The sequence below is a fragment of the Nicotiana attenuata genome, chromosome 1 (genome assembly GCF_001879085.1).
Source record: "Nicotiana attenuata strain UT chromosome 1, NIATTr2, whole genome shotgun sequence".
Taxonomy (NCBI): Eukaryota; Viridiplantae; Streptophyta; class Magnoliopsida; order Solanales; family Solanaceae; genus Nicotiana; species Nicotiana attenuata.
The window spans coordinates 105,015,337-105,031,618 of NC_031989.1; positions in this window are offsets into that span (position 1 = coordinate 105,015,337).

Here is a 16,282-nt window from a genome sequence, read left to right on the forward strand (position 1 = left end):
ATCACTGATTGAGGTCGAATTCATGTCGCCACCAAATGCACCCACACCCTTCAAAGTTGCAGTTTTACCGCCCAAGGTGCATGCTCCGTTTGGATTAAAGATAGCCTTGCCAATTCCAATGGCAATGTCGGCCGTAACACCGTTCCATACAAATGCTATACATTGGGAGTACACAGGCGATGCAAGAAGAAAAGGCAAGGTCATGTTCGGAGAAGCTGTTGCGGCATAGGGTATGACGAGAACTGGTAGGGTTTATACCCCGGAACATCTGGTTGAGTCAAGCAAGCAGGCCTCTAGTCGGCCAACAATCACCGAGACCGGGCCAGATGATCTCTGGAGAAAGATACAAGCCAAAGAATACTCAGTCATTGATCAGCTGAACAAAACACCAGCGCAAATTTCTATCTTTGCTTTGCTACAGAATTCCAATGCACACAAGACTGCCCTGTTAAGGGTGCTGAGTGAGGCGTATGTACCGAGCAATATCACCGGCGGAGAGATGGCTAACATGGTAGGACAGGTATTGGAAAGTCACAAGATCACTTTTCACGAAGACGAGCTGCCACCAGAGGGTTGAGTCACAACAAGGCGTTGCACAACACCGTGCAATGCGAAGATTATTTTATCATCAGAATTCTGATTGATGGAGGGTCTAGCCTCAACATTTGTCCGTTGGTAACACTTAGAACATTGGGAAAGGGACTGCATGAGATTAAGGACAGGGCCATCAACGTAAAAGCTTTCGACGGTTCCCAAAGGTCCACCATTGGGAAAATTAGTTTGTGTTTGCAAATGGGGCCTACTTGGTTCGATGTTGATTTTCAAGTGATAGATGTGTCGGCATCTTACAATATGTTGTTGGGAAGACCATGGATTCATGCCGCTGGGGCCGTAGCATCAACACTACATTAGGCAGTGAAGATTGAGTGGAATCACCAAGAGGTGATCATTCACGGCGACGGTAGCAATCCCATATACAGTCGCCAGACCATCCCAGCAATCGGAGGCAGAAGAAGGATAGGTGGGGAGACCTATCACCACATCGAGCAGGTCAATGCCGTTGATAAAGACAAATGGTGGGACAACAAGATTGAGAGCATATTGAAGTGGAGCGGATATGAACCTGGCAAGGGGCTTGGCAAAAACCTCCAAGGGATCGCTAAGCCTATCAAACAAAATAAACATGGCACCACCTTCGGTCTAGGATATGAGTATACCTAGAAAGAATTCAACGACTGGTAGCCACCATGGCGCGGTACTTACTATCCATTGGAGCACCCAATACCACGCTTGGAACAGACTTTCCAACCGGCCGAAGTTATCTATGGGTCAGAAGAAGAGGAATTACTGGCAGCAGTGAGGAATTTGTTCCTAGAAGACGATGATATGGATTGTTGTGTCGTTTTTGAGGAGGAGGGGGAGGAAGGTCCTTCCATACAGGCTGTAAGCAGAGAAGCATGCCTCAATAACTGGACCGTCAGAACCACCAAAGTCCGGCGAGCCTCGGGGTAGCCAGGCTGAACAAGGATCATGCACTACCTTTTATTTTTACTAGTTAACTTTTTCTTTCGTATTTTAAATTTCCGCAACAAGATCTTCAATTTTTCAAAATAGTTATGGAATTTATCAATGCATTTTGGCTTTCCTTATGAATTAACACTTACTCTTATTATTTTCTCTCATTACTTTACTTATACAGCATTACTATTACTTATCTTGATGAACCAATGACTGTGACGTGCAATGAGACAACGCAACAAACAGACATAGATTCAGAGGAAGATGACATACCAGAAGAGATTGTTAAGGAAGTTGAGAATTTTTAAAACAGGTGATGATAGGCTATAATTACGTATTTTAGTTGATTATTACACTCTAATTTACTGCACTTTAGTTGAGTTTGGGCTTTAATCGCTAGTGTTTTGCACTAACTGTGGGTTTTATGCCTTGTAGGAATGATACCGAGCTATATAGATGTTATGGAATGAATTCAAGTGATTTGGAGCTTTTAAGTCTGAATAAAAGCCCAAGGAATTTAGCCGGGATCGTGTCAGGGGTCAACTTTGATAGTTAAGAACAAACGAAGACTCGAGTAGGCATATTGTGCACTGTCTAGTAAAATATACATAACTTTTTGCTCAGAACTCCATTTGGGCTACACAATATATGGTTGGAAATCTAACTCAAAGGGATACAACTTCCATGTTTTACGTTTTCCCAAATTCTAAAGGGAACAGGGTGAAAAAAGCGTGTCAATAGCGCGGCCGCGCTCAGGCCGCGCTCGTCAGGCAGAACACTGGGCCACTAGCGCGGCCACTAGCGCGACCGTGCTAGTCAAACCCGGGAAAAGTGTCCTTTTTCACATTGGAGAAGGTATAATTGTTTGGGCCCAACCCCACTCGGTATATATACATAGAAAAACGGTATTTTGAGGGAGTTGAACATACTTTTGACACAGAGCCGCCGTGGAGGTCGGAATTCATCGGGTTTAATCTTTTCTTCCATCAAACATAGTAATTTTTATGTTTCTTTGTATGATTTGTTGTTTGGCTACCATGTCTATGTGGAGCTAAACTTCACGTTCTAGGGTGGTGGTTCTTTCATGACTATTGTTATTCGAATATTGATTTTGATTTCTTAGTTTATTATATTGGTTTATTTATTCAATAATTCACTTAATTATTGATTGCTTGATCACCAATTGAATACTATCTACGAATCTAGAGTTGAACTCGAAAGTGTGAATTCTAGATTGCATATAGGATTGAGTAGAGCAAGTTCTTGAACCTGGGCATCGGGGAACGGATTCGCAATTAGGATAGACATATACCTAATTGCCTTGCTTGGTTGATTTACAGGAATTATAAATGCGTTCTTGTTGATTCTAACTCCATAGACATATAAGAGTTAGGTTAGCTTGAATAGGCGGGTAAGAACTCGACAGATTCTTATGAGCAATGTTAACCCTGTTAACCAATAAACTAGGTAAATTAATTAGTCAATTCAATTGAAGAATACAATAGGATTGTTAGATAGCCCATAACCCTAGATCGTTTTCATTACATTGATAACATAAATATCTGCTCTTCCTCTTTTCAAAGTTCATTATTTATATTTCTTTATTTTATTAGTTTAGAATCAAATGCTTCTAGGTTTAATTCTTGTTTAGATAATTACGATAGTCTAATTTAGCTAATAGTTAATCACAAGTCCTCGTGGGTTCGACATCCGACTTTGAATCACTTTATTACTTGACGACCGCGTATACTTGCGTGTGCGTTTGGCCGCACCAAGTTTTTGGCGCCGTTGCCGGTGACTTAAAAATTAACTATTTTTCTATATTAGACTTTTCTCCTAGTGTTTCTAGTTCTCTCAACATGACATCTGGGAGGTCTGAATTTGAATATGGGAGTAAGGGTTGGTATTGGGACATATATTCTCGATTAGGAGAATATGCGGAACGACGTTGTCTTCTGACAACGTAGGTGAATGATTGGTCTAAGGAAAGAGATGAACTTGCACATAAAATTGATAATTTTTGCTTGGCTGTACATAACTTAGATGCAGATTTGAGCACAAAGGTTGATGCGTGTAACTCCCAACAAATTAATAATGAGTTGTGTGAAGCTGAAAAAAATCTTCTAGACCAAATTGAGGAGCTAAAACCAGAATACCAATCACTAGACCATGTTTTTCTTGAGGATGCCAATATTGAGAAGAGTGCTCTAAAGTCATATGAGGGAGTAGATAACATTACTTTGGGAGACTCTAGTATATGTAAATATGGGGATGCAAATAGTAGTAAAATTCATGAGTTAGGGCGCATTAGACCCCATTCCAATCATTTTTCCCCACTGTGTTTAGATAGTAAGATAGTAATCGAGCCATCTGAGCCTATGGAGGAGTCAAAAGGTGAGGATGAGAGTGCCTATATTCTTGAATTTGTTGTGCCAAAAAGCAAAAATTACATCCCTCATCTAAAGGCCAAGAAGTGCAGAATGAAAAAATTATTACTTGGCTTGGTTATCATTGTAGCCCCACCACTGGAGCATAGCCGCAGACTGGATGCCATGTTAGGGGTACAATTCATATGTTCAAGGTAGAGGCAAAAAGTGATTTACATCGTGCCGCGACATTAATTGAGGTGCTTGTTGGGAGGCAACCCAACTTTACTGCTTTCTTTTATTTTTGATTTTTTTTCTTATTGTATTATTTGTGTAGTGTTGTTTTATTTTGTAGGATTTTGAGCATAGGGAGAAAAGCCATAGGAAGTGCGCAAAAGTGAGCCATGTGGTTGGAACTAAGTGTGGGGTGCCCGCACAAAGGATCGTACCTGGAAGAAGTTTGAGTATCCCCTGAGCTGCTAATTCTTCGGCCTTTGGCCTACCGAGGAGTCTCTTTCACCCTCTTGTTATTTACAGTGTGCATTGAGGACATTGCACAATTTTAAGTGTGGGGTGAGGAGATTGTTTCGATAATTTTTTGTGCTATCCTAGGTTAGTTGTAGTATTCTTTCTTTGTGTAGTAGATTTTATGTAAAGAAAAAAAAAATATTTGAGAAAAAAACGAAAATAAAAAAAAGAAAAAGTAGAAAATTTGGACTTTTCCCGACGATGGATTTTGTGGACACTTTTCTTGAGGGATTAAAGTCTAAACAAAAATCCAAAAACATGTCTTTTAGCTTTCTTTAGGTAGTAATAATCCCCTGTGGTTTTTCTTTGTGCATCGGTTCTTTCCATGGGATGTAGTTTGAACCGGGTAGTAGTATTTATTTTATTTTATTTTTAGAGTAGATTAGAATTTAGGGAATAAATGGAAGAAAGATGAACCTAGGCGCTCTTGACTTGTTTGATAGTAGCTTATTTAGGCTTTAGCATGTGTAGTATCTTCTCTATGATTTGAAATTATTGATGATGCCTTGCTTAGTTGGATAGCACGTTTTGTGACGCCTATGTCTCATTTACTTGACTTATGTAACTTTGTGCTTAATGTTTAATATCTCGTGGCTTTGTGAATACTCAAATTTGTTGAGAGTCGGAATGGGATTGTCCCTAGTGAGTCATGTGCCATGTATGGTGAGGTTTTTATGTAGTCCATGTATTGTACTTGTGTCTAGAACTTGCTCGGTTTCTGAGTCGAAGAGAAATTTTAGGTGATGCTCGGTTTGAAAAATGATTTTAGGCTTTCTTTCATCTTTTTGAGCTTAATTGCTTACCACAAATAAAATCTATACCTAGTTAAACCTTTTGAGCCTATAGACTTTTATTTGGCACCCACATTACAAGCCTATATCCTTTTTGTTCTTAATTGATATTTTTGATCTTTTTACCTCTTAAAGCACTTTAATTGTGAAATGAACGCTAAAAGAAGTAAGAAGGGACTAGGGTGGGGTGGCTTTTGAGTGGAACCAATGAAAGAAAGAAGGGTGCACTTAGTTTTGTAAAATAATACACCACTAGGGGAAATTGAAAAAGAAAAATAAAAGAAGAAAAATCTGAAAGCAAAAGAGAAGGAAAAATATAGATGAATAAATTATTGTCTTGTTCTTGCTAGTGGGTATGAACTAAAGTAGTACTTAAAGAAGAAGGAAACGTTTTTGGGGGTGATATTATTTGTTAGATTGAAGTGGTGTTGAAGAATTTGCGCTTAAATTATTTGGTGATGTGTTAAAGTGCTTAGGAGGGGGAACCACTATTCCTATATATATCCTACCCGTCCCTTAGCCTACATTACAACCATGAAAAAGACCTAATTGATTTTAGATCGAGCGAGCCTACATTAGTAGAGATTTACATTAAGGGATATGGTACCAATTACATGCATGTGACTTCTTTTATGAGGGTGAGCGATTTTCCTTGATATATGTGAGCATGAGATTCGAATGTGTGGATTGATTTTACTTTCTTTGATTTGGTTATGAGGGCACATGGTTTCACAAGGGATAGGTAACATTATTAGACTTCTCTAGGATGTTAGGTGTTCAAGCCATGAGTGCATTGTGACATTGAGTCGGTTTTTGAGGCTAGGATTGTTGTGAGCATATTTTCTTTGTTTGAATATTTTTGAAGAATGACATAAGTAAAGGTAAGTGTATTATGATTGCATATACTAGAGTTTAATTGTTGCTATCAACCATAATCATTGGTGTAGTGTGCTTCGAATATGTTAAGTGCTCATAGATAGAGTAAATTTTTGGTTGACTCGAGAACGAGCAACTTTTAAGTGTGGGGTGTTGATGATAGGCTATAATTACGTATATTAGTCGATTATTACACTCTAACTTACTGCACTTTAGTTGAGTTTGCACTTTAATCGCTAGTGTTTTACACTAACTGTGGGTTTTATGCCTTATAGGAGTGATTCCGAGCTATATAGATGTTATGGAATGAATTCAAGTGATTTCGAGCTTTGAAGTCTGAGTAAAAGCCCAAGGAATTAAGCCGGGATCGTGTCAAGGGTCAACTTTCATAGTTAAGAACAAATGAAGACTCGAGTAGGCATATTGCGCACTGTCTAGTAAAATACACATAACTTTATGCTCAGAACTCCATTTGGGCTCCACAATATATGGATGGAAATCTAACTCAAAGGGATACAACTTTCATGTTTTATGTTTTTCCAAATTCTAAGCGGAACAGGGTGAAAAGTGCGTGTCAATAGCGCGGCCGCACTCAGGCCGCGCTTGTCAGGCAGAACACTGGGCCACTAGCGCGGCCATTAGCGCGACCGCGCTATTCAAACCCGGGAAAAGTGTCCTTTTTCACATTGGAGAAGGTATAATTATTTGGGCCCAACCCTGCTTGGTATATATACATGGAAAAAAGTTATTTTGAGGGAGTTGGACATACTTTTGAAACAGAGCCGCCGTGGAGGCCGGAATTCATCGGGTTTCATCTTTTCTTCCATCAAACTTTGTAACTTTTATGTTTCTTTGTATGATTTGTTGTTTGGCTATCATGTCTATGTGGAGCTAAACTTCACGTTCTAGGGTTGTGGTTCTTTCATGACTATTGTTATTCGGATATTGATTTTGATTTCTTTGTTTATTATATTGGTTTATTTATTCAATCCTACACTTAATTATTTGATTGCTTGATCACCAATTGAATACTATCTACGAATCTAGAGTTGAACTCGAAAGTGGAAATTCTAGATTGCATATAGGATTGAGTAGAGCAAGTTCTTGAACCTGGGCATCGGGGAACGGATTCGCAATTAGGATAGACATATACCTAATTTCCTTACTTGGTTGATTTACAGGAATTATAAATGCGTTCTTGTTGATTCTAACTTCTTAGACATATAGGCGTTAGGTTAGCTTGAATAGGCGAGTAAGAACTCGACAGATTCTTATGAGCAATGTTAACTCTGTCAACCAATAAACCAGATAAATTAATTAGTCAATTCAATTGAAGAATACAATAGGATTGTTAGATAGCCCATAACCCTAGATCGTTTTCATTACATTTATAACATAAAAATCTGCTCTTCCTCTTTTCAAAGTTCATTATTTATATTTCTTTATTTTATTAGTTTAGAATCAAATACTTCTAGGTTTAATTCTTGTTTAGATAATTAGGATAGTCTAATTTAGCTAATAGTTAATCACAAGTCCTCGTGGGTTCGACATCCGATTTTGAGCCACTTTATTACTCGACGACCGCGTATACTTGCGTGTGCGTTTGGCCGCAACAATAGGCCAAGTCCAACCTGGACGAGACCAAAATTGTTAATTTGGGTGACCAAGAGAATGTGAAAGAAACACGAATCAGCGTTCACTTATCGTCATCAGAAAAGAAGGAATACACAGAATTTCTAAGAGAATATGAGGACATATTCGCCTGGTCTTACGATAACATGACTGGTCTGAGTACATCTATTGTGGAACACAAACTGCCGACTGATCCGACATGTCCACCAGTAAAATAGAAGCTCAGAAAGTTCAAGCCAGATATGAGTCTGAAAATCAAGAAAGAAGTCACCAAGCAGGTCAAAGCCAAGGTTCTCAGGGTAGTAGAATACCCGACATGGTTAGCTAACATTGTGCCAGTGCCAAAGAAAGACGGGAAGCTTAGAGTCTGTGTCGACTACCGGGATCTCAACCGGGCCAGTCTGAAAGACGACTTCCCTTTACCAAACATACACATCCCGATCGACAATTGCGCCAAGCATGAATTGCAATCATTTGTGGATTGTTTCGCGGGTTATCATCAGATCTGGATGGATGAAGAGGATGCTGTGAAAACGGCCTTCATTATGCCGTGGGGAATGTACTGCTACAAGATGATGCCGTTTGGGTTATAGAATGGAGGGGCCACCTACATGAGGGCTATGACTACCATTTTTCATGATATGGTACACAAGGAGATCGAGGTGTACGTAGACGACGTCATCATTAAGTTTAAAAAGGCCACTGATCACATGGAAGATTTGAGGAAATTCTTTAATAGACTGCGGAGGTACAACCTAAATCTGAATCCCGCATAGTGTGCATTTGTGGTTCCAGCTGCAAAATTGCTTGGGTTTATTGTGAGTCGCCGGGGAATAGAACTGGATCAATCAAAGATCAAAGCCATTCAAGAATTGCCACCGCGAAAGAACAAGACGGACGTGATGAGTTTCTTGGGTAGACTCAACTACATCAGCCGGTACATAGCACAACCTACAGTTATCTGTGAGCCAATCTTCAAGATGTTGAAAAAGGATGCCGCCACCAAATGGACTGATGACTGTTAGAAAGCTTTGGACAGAATCAAGGAATACTTGTCAACACTACCAGATTTGGTCCCGCCTGAACCAGGTAGACCTCTGCTACTCTACATCGCAGTATTAGATGGTGCCTTCAGTTGCGTCCTGGGGCAGCATGATGAAAGGGGGAAGAAAGAGCAGGCCATTTACTATCTCAGCAAGAATTTCACTCTGTACGAAGCCTAGTATTCTTTGTTACAGCTTACCTGTTATGCTCTGACTTGGGTATCCTAGAAGCTAAGACATTACTTCTGTTCCTATACTACATATCTCATATCAAGGATGGATCCTTTGAAGTACATCTTTCAGAAACCCATGCCCACTGGCAAGCTAGCCAAGTGGCAAATCCTGTTGAGTGAATTTGACATTGTCTACGTGACTCAGAAGGCAATCAAGGGACAGGCACTAGCAGATCACCTTGCAGAAAATCCTGTGGACGGAGAATACAAACCCCTGAAAATGTATTTTCCTGACGAAGAGGTATCATTCGTAGCAGAAGACATTGCAGAATACTATGATGGTTGGAGAATGTTTTTCGATGGAGCAGCAAATTTCAAAGGAATTGGCATAGGAGCAGTCCTAGTGTTGGAAATCGGCCAACAATATGGCCGAGTGCGAAGCCTGCATCTTAGGGCTCAAAATGGCTATTGACATGAACATTCAAGAATTGCTAGTGATCGGAGATTCAGACTTGCTTATACATCAGGTACGAGGAGAATGGGCGACCAAGAATCGTGGATCTTCACTGGAATGGGATCGATGAAGTTTTTATCCGGATGTTGTATCATGGATGACAGGGTAGCCAATGCATCGGCCAACTCATTCTGGATTCAGGAAACATGCTGGAATTCTGTCTTTGTGAACCTTTTCCTCAGTTCCTGCACGTGGTGCAGATACGGGAGTATCTTGTAGTTCTTGGTCGCCCATTCTCCTCGTACCTGATGTATAAGCAAGTCTGAATCTCCGATCACTAGCAATTCCTGAATGTTCATGTCAATAGCCATTTTGAGCTCTAAGATGCAGGCTTCGCACTCGGCCATATTCTTGGTGCATGGAAACCTGAGTTTGGCTGACACCGGGTGAAGAAGCAACAGAAAGCCTTGGTTTCATGATATCAGGGAATATTTAACAGTAGGAGAATACCCAGAACTTGCAAATCCTACTCAGAAACGCACACTTTAGAGGTTATCCAACAATTTCTTCCACAGCGGAGGAATGCTATATAGGAGGACTCCCGATTTGGGGCTACTAAGGTGTGTCGATGCAAAGGAAGCATCTATGCTGCTAGAAGAAATCCATGCCGGGACCTGTGGCCCATACATGAACGGTTTTGTCTTAGCCAAGAAGATCCTCCGAGCTGGTTACTTTTGGATGACTATGGATACGGATTGCATCTAGTATGTCCGGAAATGCCACCGTTGTCAGATACATGCAGATATATCAAGGTACCTCCCAATGAGCTTAATGCAACAAGCTCGCCATGGCCGTTCGCCGCTTGGGGAATGGATGTTATTGGACCAATTGAGCCTGCCGCTTCCAATGGACACAGGTTCATCCTAGTGGCAATTGACTACTTCACCAAGTGGGTCGAAGCAGCATCTTACAGAGCAGTAACCAAGAAAGTCGTGGCAGGCTTTGTCCGCGACCGTATCTTTTGTCGATTCTGGATTCCAGAATCAATCATTACTGACAATGGCTCCAACCTCAACAATGACTTGATGAAAGCTATGTGTGAAACCTTCAAAATCCGACACAAGAATTCTACAACCTACAGGCCTCAGATGAATGGAGCTGTAGAAGCCGCCAACAAGAACATCAAGAAAATACTGAGGAAAATGATAGAGAAGCATAAGCAATGGCATGAAAAGCTATCAGTTTCTCTATTAGGGTATCGCACCACTGTCCGCACATCGATTGAGGCAACCCCCTATATGCTGTTTTATGGTACAGAAGCCGTCATTCCCGCCGAAGTAGAAATTCCTTCCTTATGAATCATACAGGAAGTTGAGCTCGACGATGCAGAATGGGTGAAGAGTCGTTACGAGCAGTTGGCTCTTATAGATGGAAAAAGAATGAATGCAGTTTGCCACGGTCAGCTTTATTAGAACAGAATGTCCAGAGCCTTCAATAAGAGAGTCAAGCCGAGATAGTTCACACCGGCGCAACTGGTGTTAAAGAAAATTTTCCTGCATTAAGATGAAGCCAAAGGGAAGTTCTCTCCCAACTGGCAGGGTCCATACATGGTTCACCGGGTTCTGACAGGAGGAGCCCTTATACTTGCAGAAATGGATGGAGAAGTTTGGCCAAAACCAATTAATTCAGATGCAGTCAAGCGTTACTATGTGTAATCTTATGCTTTCCTATATGATGTATTTGAACTACGTCTGACCTGATTCCCGTTTAAGAGGGGATACGTAGGCAGCCTTATGGGTTCGGTCACAATTGAATAAAATTTTCATTCCCCCCGCAATAGGAAACTGGGGCAAAATTTTGAGGAGGAACCTCAAAATTCCGAAGTATTTCAGCCAGTCATCGCAAGCAGCCGTCAGAAGCATCAACCCGTTAAACTGGGGCAGAATTTTGAGGAGGACCCTCAAAATTCCGTAAAAGGAGAGGTTGCAATGTCTTGAGCCACGTCACAGTCGTCGGTTCATCTAAAAGTTATTTCTTAAATATATACTTATGTCATATTTTTACAAATTCGCGCATGTTTATTATCGAAAACTCTTTGTTCAGCGACGCTACCCCTAATGATACATATCGTTTCACCAGATCAAAGCCGGATAGGTCAGGCACGGCCAGCGGGGATACGAACTAACCTCCCCTCTACAAAACTCATAATTTTTCTTTGGATGCAGACACTTGGATTGCGAAAGCATCTGACATACTATACACTCACGAGCCAAACAATGTTAATGAATACAACTCTCAGGATTGTGGCACTTACCGGTATTTGCTATCCTAGCACGCCGGTGATATTCCCTATATCACAATGTCCCCAACAATCACAACATCGCAACTTGCTATCAGCTAAGAAACTCTATTACCGTTTGCCACTTTATTTTATTTCTGCATTGCACAAGGCTACCATTCTGCCTTCCGAGACTAAACACTGTCTCCATCTGCATTTCTACATTGCATAAGGCTACCATTCTGCCTTCTGAGACTAAACACTATCTCCATCTGCATTTCTGCATTGCATAAGGCTACCATTCGGCCTTCCGAGACTAAACACTGTCTCCATCTGTATTTCTGCATTGCATAAGGCTACCATTATGCCTTCCGAGACTAAACATTGTCTCCATCTGCATTTTCTGCATTGCATAAGGCTACCATTCTGCCTTTCGAGACTAAACACGGTCTCCATCTGCATTTCTGCATTGCATAAGGCTACCATTCTGCCTTCCGAGACTAAACACTATCTCCATTTGCATTTCTGCATTGTATAAGGCTACCGTTCTGCCTTCCGGGACTAAACATTGTCTCCATCTGCATTTTCTGCATTGCATAAGGCTACCATTTTGCCTTCCGAGACTAAACACGGTCTACATCTGCATTTCTGCATTGCATAAGGCTATCATTTTGCCTTTCGAAGCTAAACACTGTCTCCATCTGCACCTGCATGGCTGAAAGATCGCCACTTTATTTGCGCTTGCATGGCTGAAAGATCGCCACATTATTTACACTTGCATGGCTGAAAGATCGCCACCTCATTTACATTTGCATGGGCTGAAAGATCGCCACCATTTGCATCTAATGGGCTGAAAGATTGCCAAATACTGCATTCCATAGGCTGAAAGATCGTCAAATTATCCGAGGGCGTCGTCGTTCATAGGCACCATTTGCACAGCCTGAGAACACCATGCCATGACCTGAGGATCCCTTTAATCTCTTGCATATCATTATTCAAAGGCATCATGATTCGGAGGCATCATTCTCATAGCCCGAGAGCATCATTTCATGGCCTGCGAATCCTTTATTATACGCTTCATGGTCTAAGGACGTCATCCTAACCGTCCAAAGACAACATTCATGGTCCGACAAGAATTTGCATCATGTTTAAATTTACGCACAATATATGCTCGTATTTGCTTATTTGCAGGTAAACCGGCGAGCAACGGCCATCTCGGCAGGAGCGATCCCGCTCCAGTTCCCGCAACCCTATCAGACTTCAACCATTCACCCCGTCTTGAATATTGCGTCCGTTCTTGAAAGTTTCCATCGGCATACTCCGCCGGCGGATCCTGAACTACATACGACCTGATTCCTGTAAGACCAGGGATATGTAGGCAGCTCAGAGACCAGAGCACGGCCTAAGTTCCCTCGAACCATTTTGCTAGGTCAAAATTGGCCATCATATCTTTACCCGACAACTCTTTCATCCTTCCCGGGTAAAGAGGGGCAGCTGTTGATACCCAATTTTTTCCCTGTATATTTTTATATGCAAAATACTTTCAAAATAGCCTGTATATGCATATATAAGCATGTCCCAAGGATTTATTATTTTTCTTAATTTTCAAAGATTTTTAAATCAATTTATAGCCCTATTTTATCAAGGAAAAACCCAATAATTATCCCCAAAATTATCATTTTGGTGATTCACTTATTGGATTCTCATATTTATACTAAAATATAGCTAACATAATTTTTGCATATTTTTTATTAATTTATTTAGTATATTAAAAGCTAAATTGCATATAATTGCAATATTAGCCTTTTTAAGGTTTAATTGTGTTTATAACTATAAAATTGACTCAAATATTTTTTATTTGATAATTATGCTTATTAATCATTTTAGTGCCTTTAATTTATTTTCAGAAATTATTTTACTATTTTATATAATTAAACAAGGGAAAAGTGGCTATTTAAAGACTAGCCCCGTTTATTTCAATTGTAGCCCAAAATCAATCCCTAATTAAACCCAATCCTAAAACCCAGTTACCCAGCCCAAGTCTTAAACTACCCGACCCATGACCCTTTTTAGAAACAACCCGCCCGGATTCCCTATTCAATCCAGGCCGTTGATCAAAATGATCAACGACCACCCTTTAACCTTTCCTATTTAATTCCCATTACCCCCAAAACCCTAAACATTTACCGTCCCTAGCCGCCTTTGAATCCCCCCTTCTCCCAATTCTCTCTCAGAAACCCTAGCCGCCTCCCTCCACTTCTACCCTAAAATCTCCTGAATCAATGGTTTCCAAAGCCATTAAAGGCTTGTATCTGCCTCCTATGACTCCTATCTACTCGAGTGCTATGGTTTTTAAGGCCAGACCTCGAGGAAGCTTGGTCCAGACCTCGGATGCTTTTAGTTCTATGGCTGTTTTCGGCCAACCTTGACTTGGTTCCGGCCGACTATGGCTATTCAAGCCTGACTCTTGGCTTCTCCTGCTCAGATCAATGACTTTCCAAGCCTTTCTCACCATATGGGTTCGTCTGAAACCCTAAACCCTCGAGGTTTACCCGATTCTGCAAGGAAAAAGGGGGCGTGACACCTCCAATGGTCTCACAAGCCTCATTTCCATAGACAAATCAGAGTCTAGGTGCATCAAAGTTCCCTAAGGGTCTCAACGACCCCAGGCAATGCTTACACCTAGACTTAGTACCCAAGCATTGAACCAGTGCAGTGTGGAAAGACCAGCCTCAGTATGCCAGAGTTCAGAGGGCTCTCAAGAGGATCCCAAGGCAGTACACATACCAGAGGGGGCAGAACTTATTAACTAAGAGTGAAGTGGAAGTGCATGACACAAGTTTGAAAGAGTTATTGAAGACTGTATTGGAAAGTCTTCTTTGAAAGCACTTAGTAAAGCAACAGAGATTTCTTGAAAGGAGGTTGGAGTAGTATGAAAGTTTAAACACCTTAGGAAAAGATCACCCATAGCTAGTTTTCATAATTCAATAGTCATACAGGGGTCAAGGGGTTTGGGGATACATAGACATTTGAATGCAAACACATGACCCCAGCAATGGGTCTTAAGACTGGTTTGGACATGCTCAGAGATAGTTGGCACTGGCATAATCACAACTAGTCAAGAAGAATACAAATACATAGAAGGGGTGATAAGGATTTGGGGATTCATAGGATGGTAAGCACACAAGAAGTAAGAGACAACTGACAAGGCATGCTTTGAAACACACATAATGGAATACATTAATCTAAAGGGAAGGGGGAAAATAATAGCATACTAGTAATGTGACTTAACTAAAAGCTTCACAACATAACCATAAGTAGAAGCAGACTAGAAGTAAGACAAACTGAAACAAGAAAAGAAGCATGTTGTTGTTGAGGCTTTAAATTAAACTAGGACATACCAGTGACGATAGATTATGGACTAGTACCATACAAGGTACGACATGGCCATGATAGTAAGGTGTACAAAGTATGTTAAAAGCGAGTAGTATTTTGGGTAATTTGAGATAAGCTTAATTATGTGGATAATAGGGTAATTATTGATTTAATGAGATATTAAGAAGATAATTAAGAATTTGTTGGATTATTATTAGGTGGGGACATCACTCTCCACAAGGAAGCAAGTGAAAAAGACTTAAAATCAAATGCTGACTCTTGATTTTATGTGATTAGGTGGCTTATTTAGAGCATTTTGTTGTCCATATCATCGTACCAAGTGGGGGGCCACAAAACCTCATAGATAAGAAGATTTCCATACATATTTTAAGTAAGATTTTAATAATGTTCTTATGTTTCTAAGCAACGGGTGATGTCTCAAACAAGAATTCACATGAAACTCTTTAATGTGATAGCAATGTGAGATTTTGAATTTTAAGGGAATACGATGCAATCTTTCTCAAGGATATCATACGGACTTTCCCCTACTTCCAGCCGCCGCTACGTGTTGTCGCAATTGGCGTGTGTTAGAGGGATTGGAAAGAGAATCAGATCAGCTATGTTAAGGCTATCTCTTCTTTCTTTGGGCATGATCTATACGACACAAACGAATCGAGTAAATGTACAATTCTCATAAATGACTCTATATGTAGAAATACTAGAGATGATTATGTTCTTGATTCCCCAAGTGTCCTATTATTCTATTATCTGTTCATGGGTCTCAGAAAATACGTAAGTTGATAAAGTTTATTTCATGATACTAATCAAAGGCATAAAGGTCTTACGACATTCCGAGAGATTTTATTGAGGTACTTCTCATGCATTGCATTCATTTACATTGATCCATGACCAGATGGCGTTATATACGCGTATATATATATATATATGTATGTATGTATGTAAGTATATGGGAAAAGGTTACGGTGTTATATACGCACCACCACCTGATCAGCTGGTATACTTTGATGATTTGCCCACAATGGCTGAGATGATATGATGGGATGCCCTAAGAGGCTTGATGATGTTATGAACGCATATACCCATACATGATATTATGATATTTATATGCATATGCATGACATTATAATATTAAATGATTCACAAAGCTATTCAAATATACATGTTGAGTCTTTTACTCCATGAGTTCTCTCATGTTTATTGTTTACTGCTTTTCATTCCTCACATACT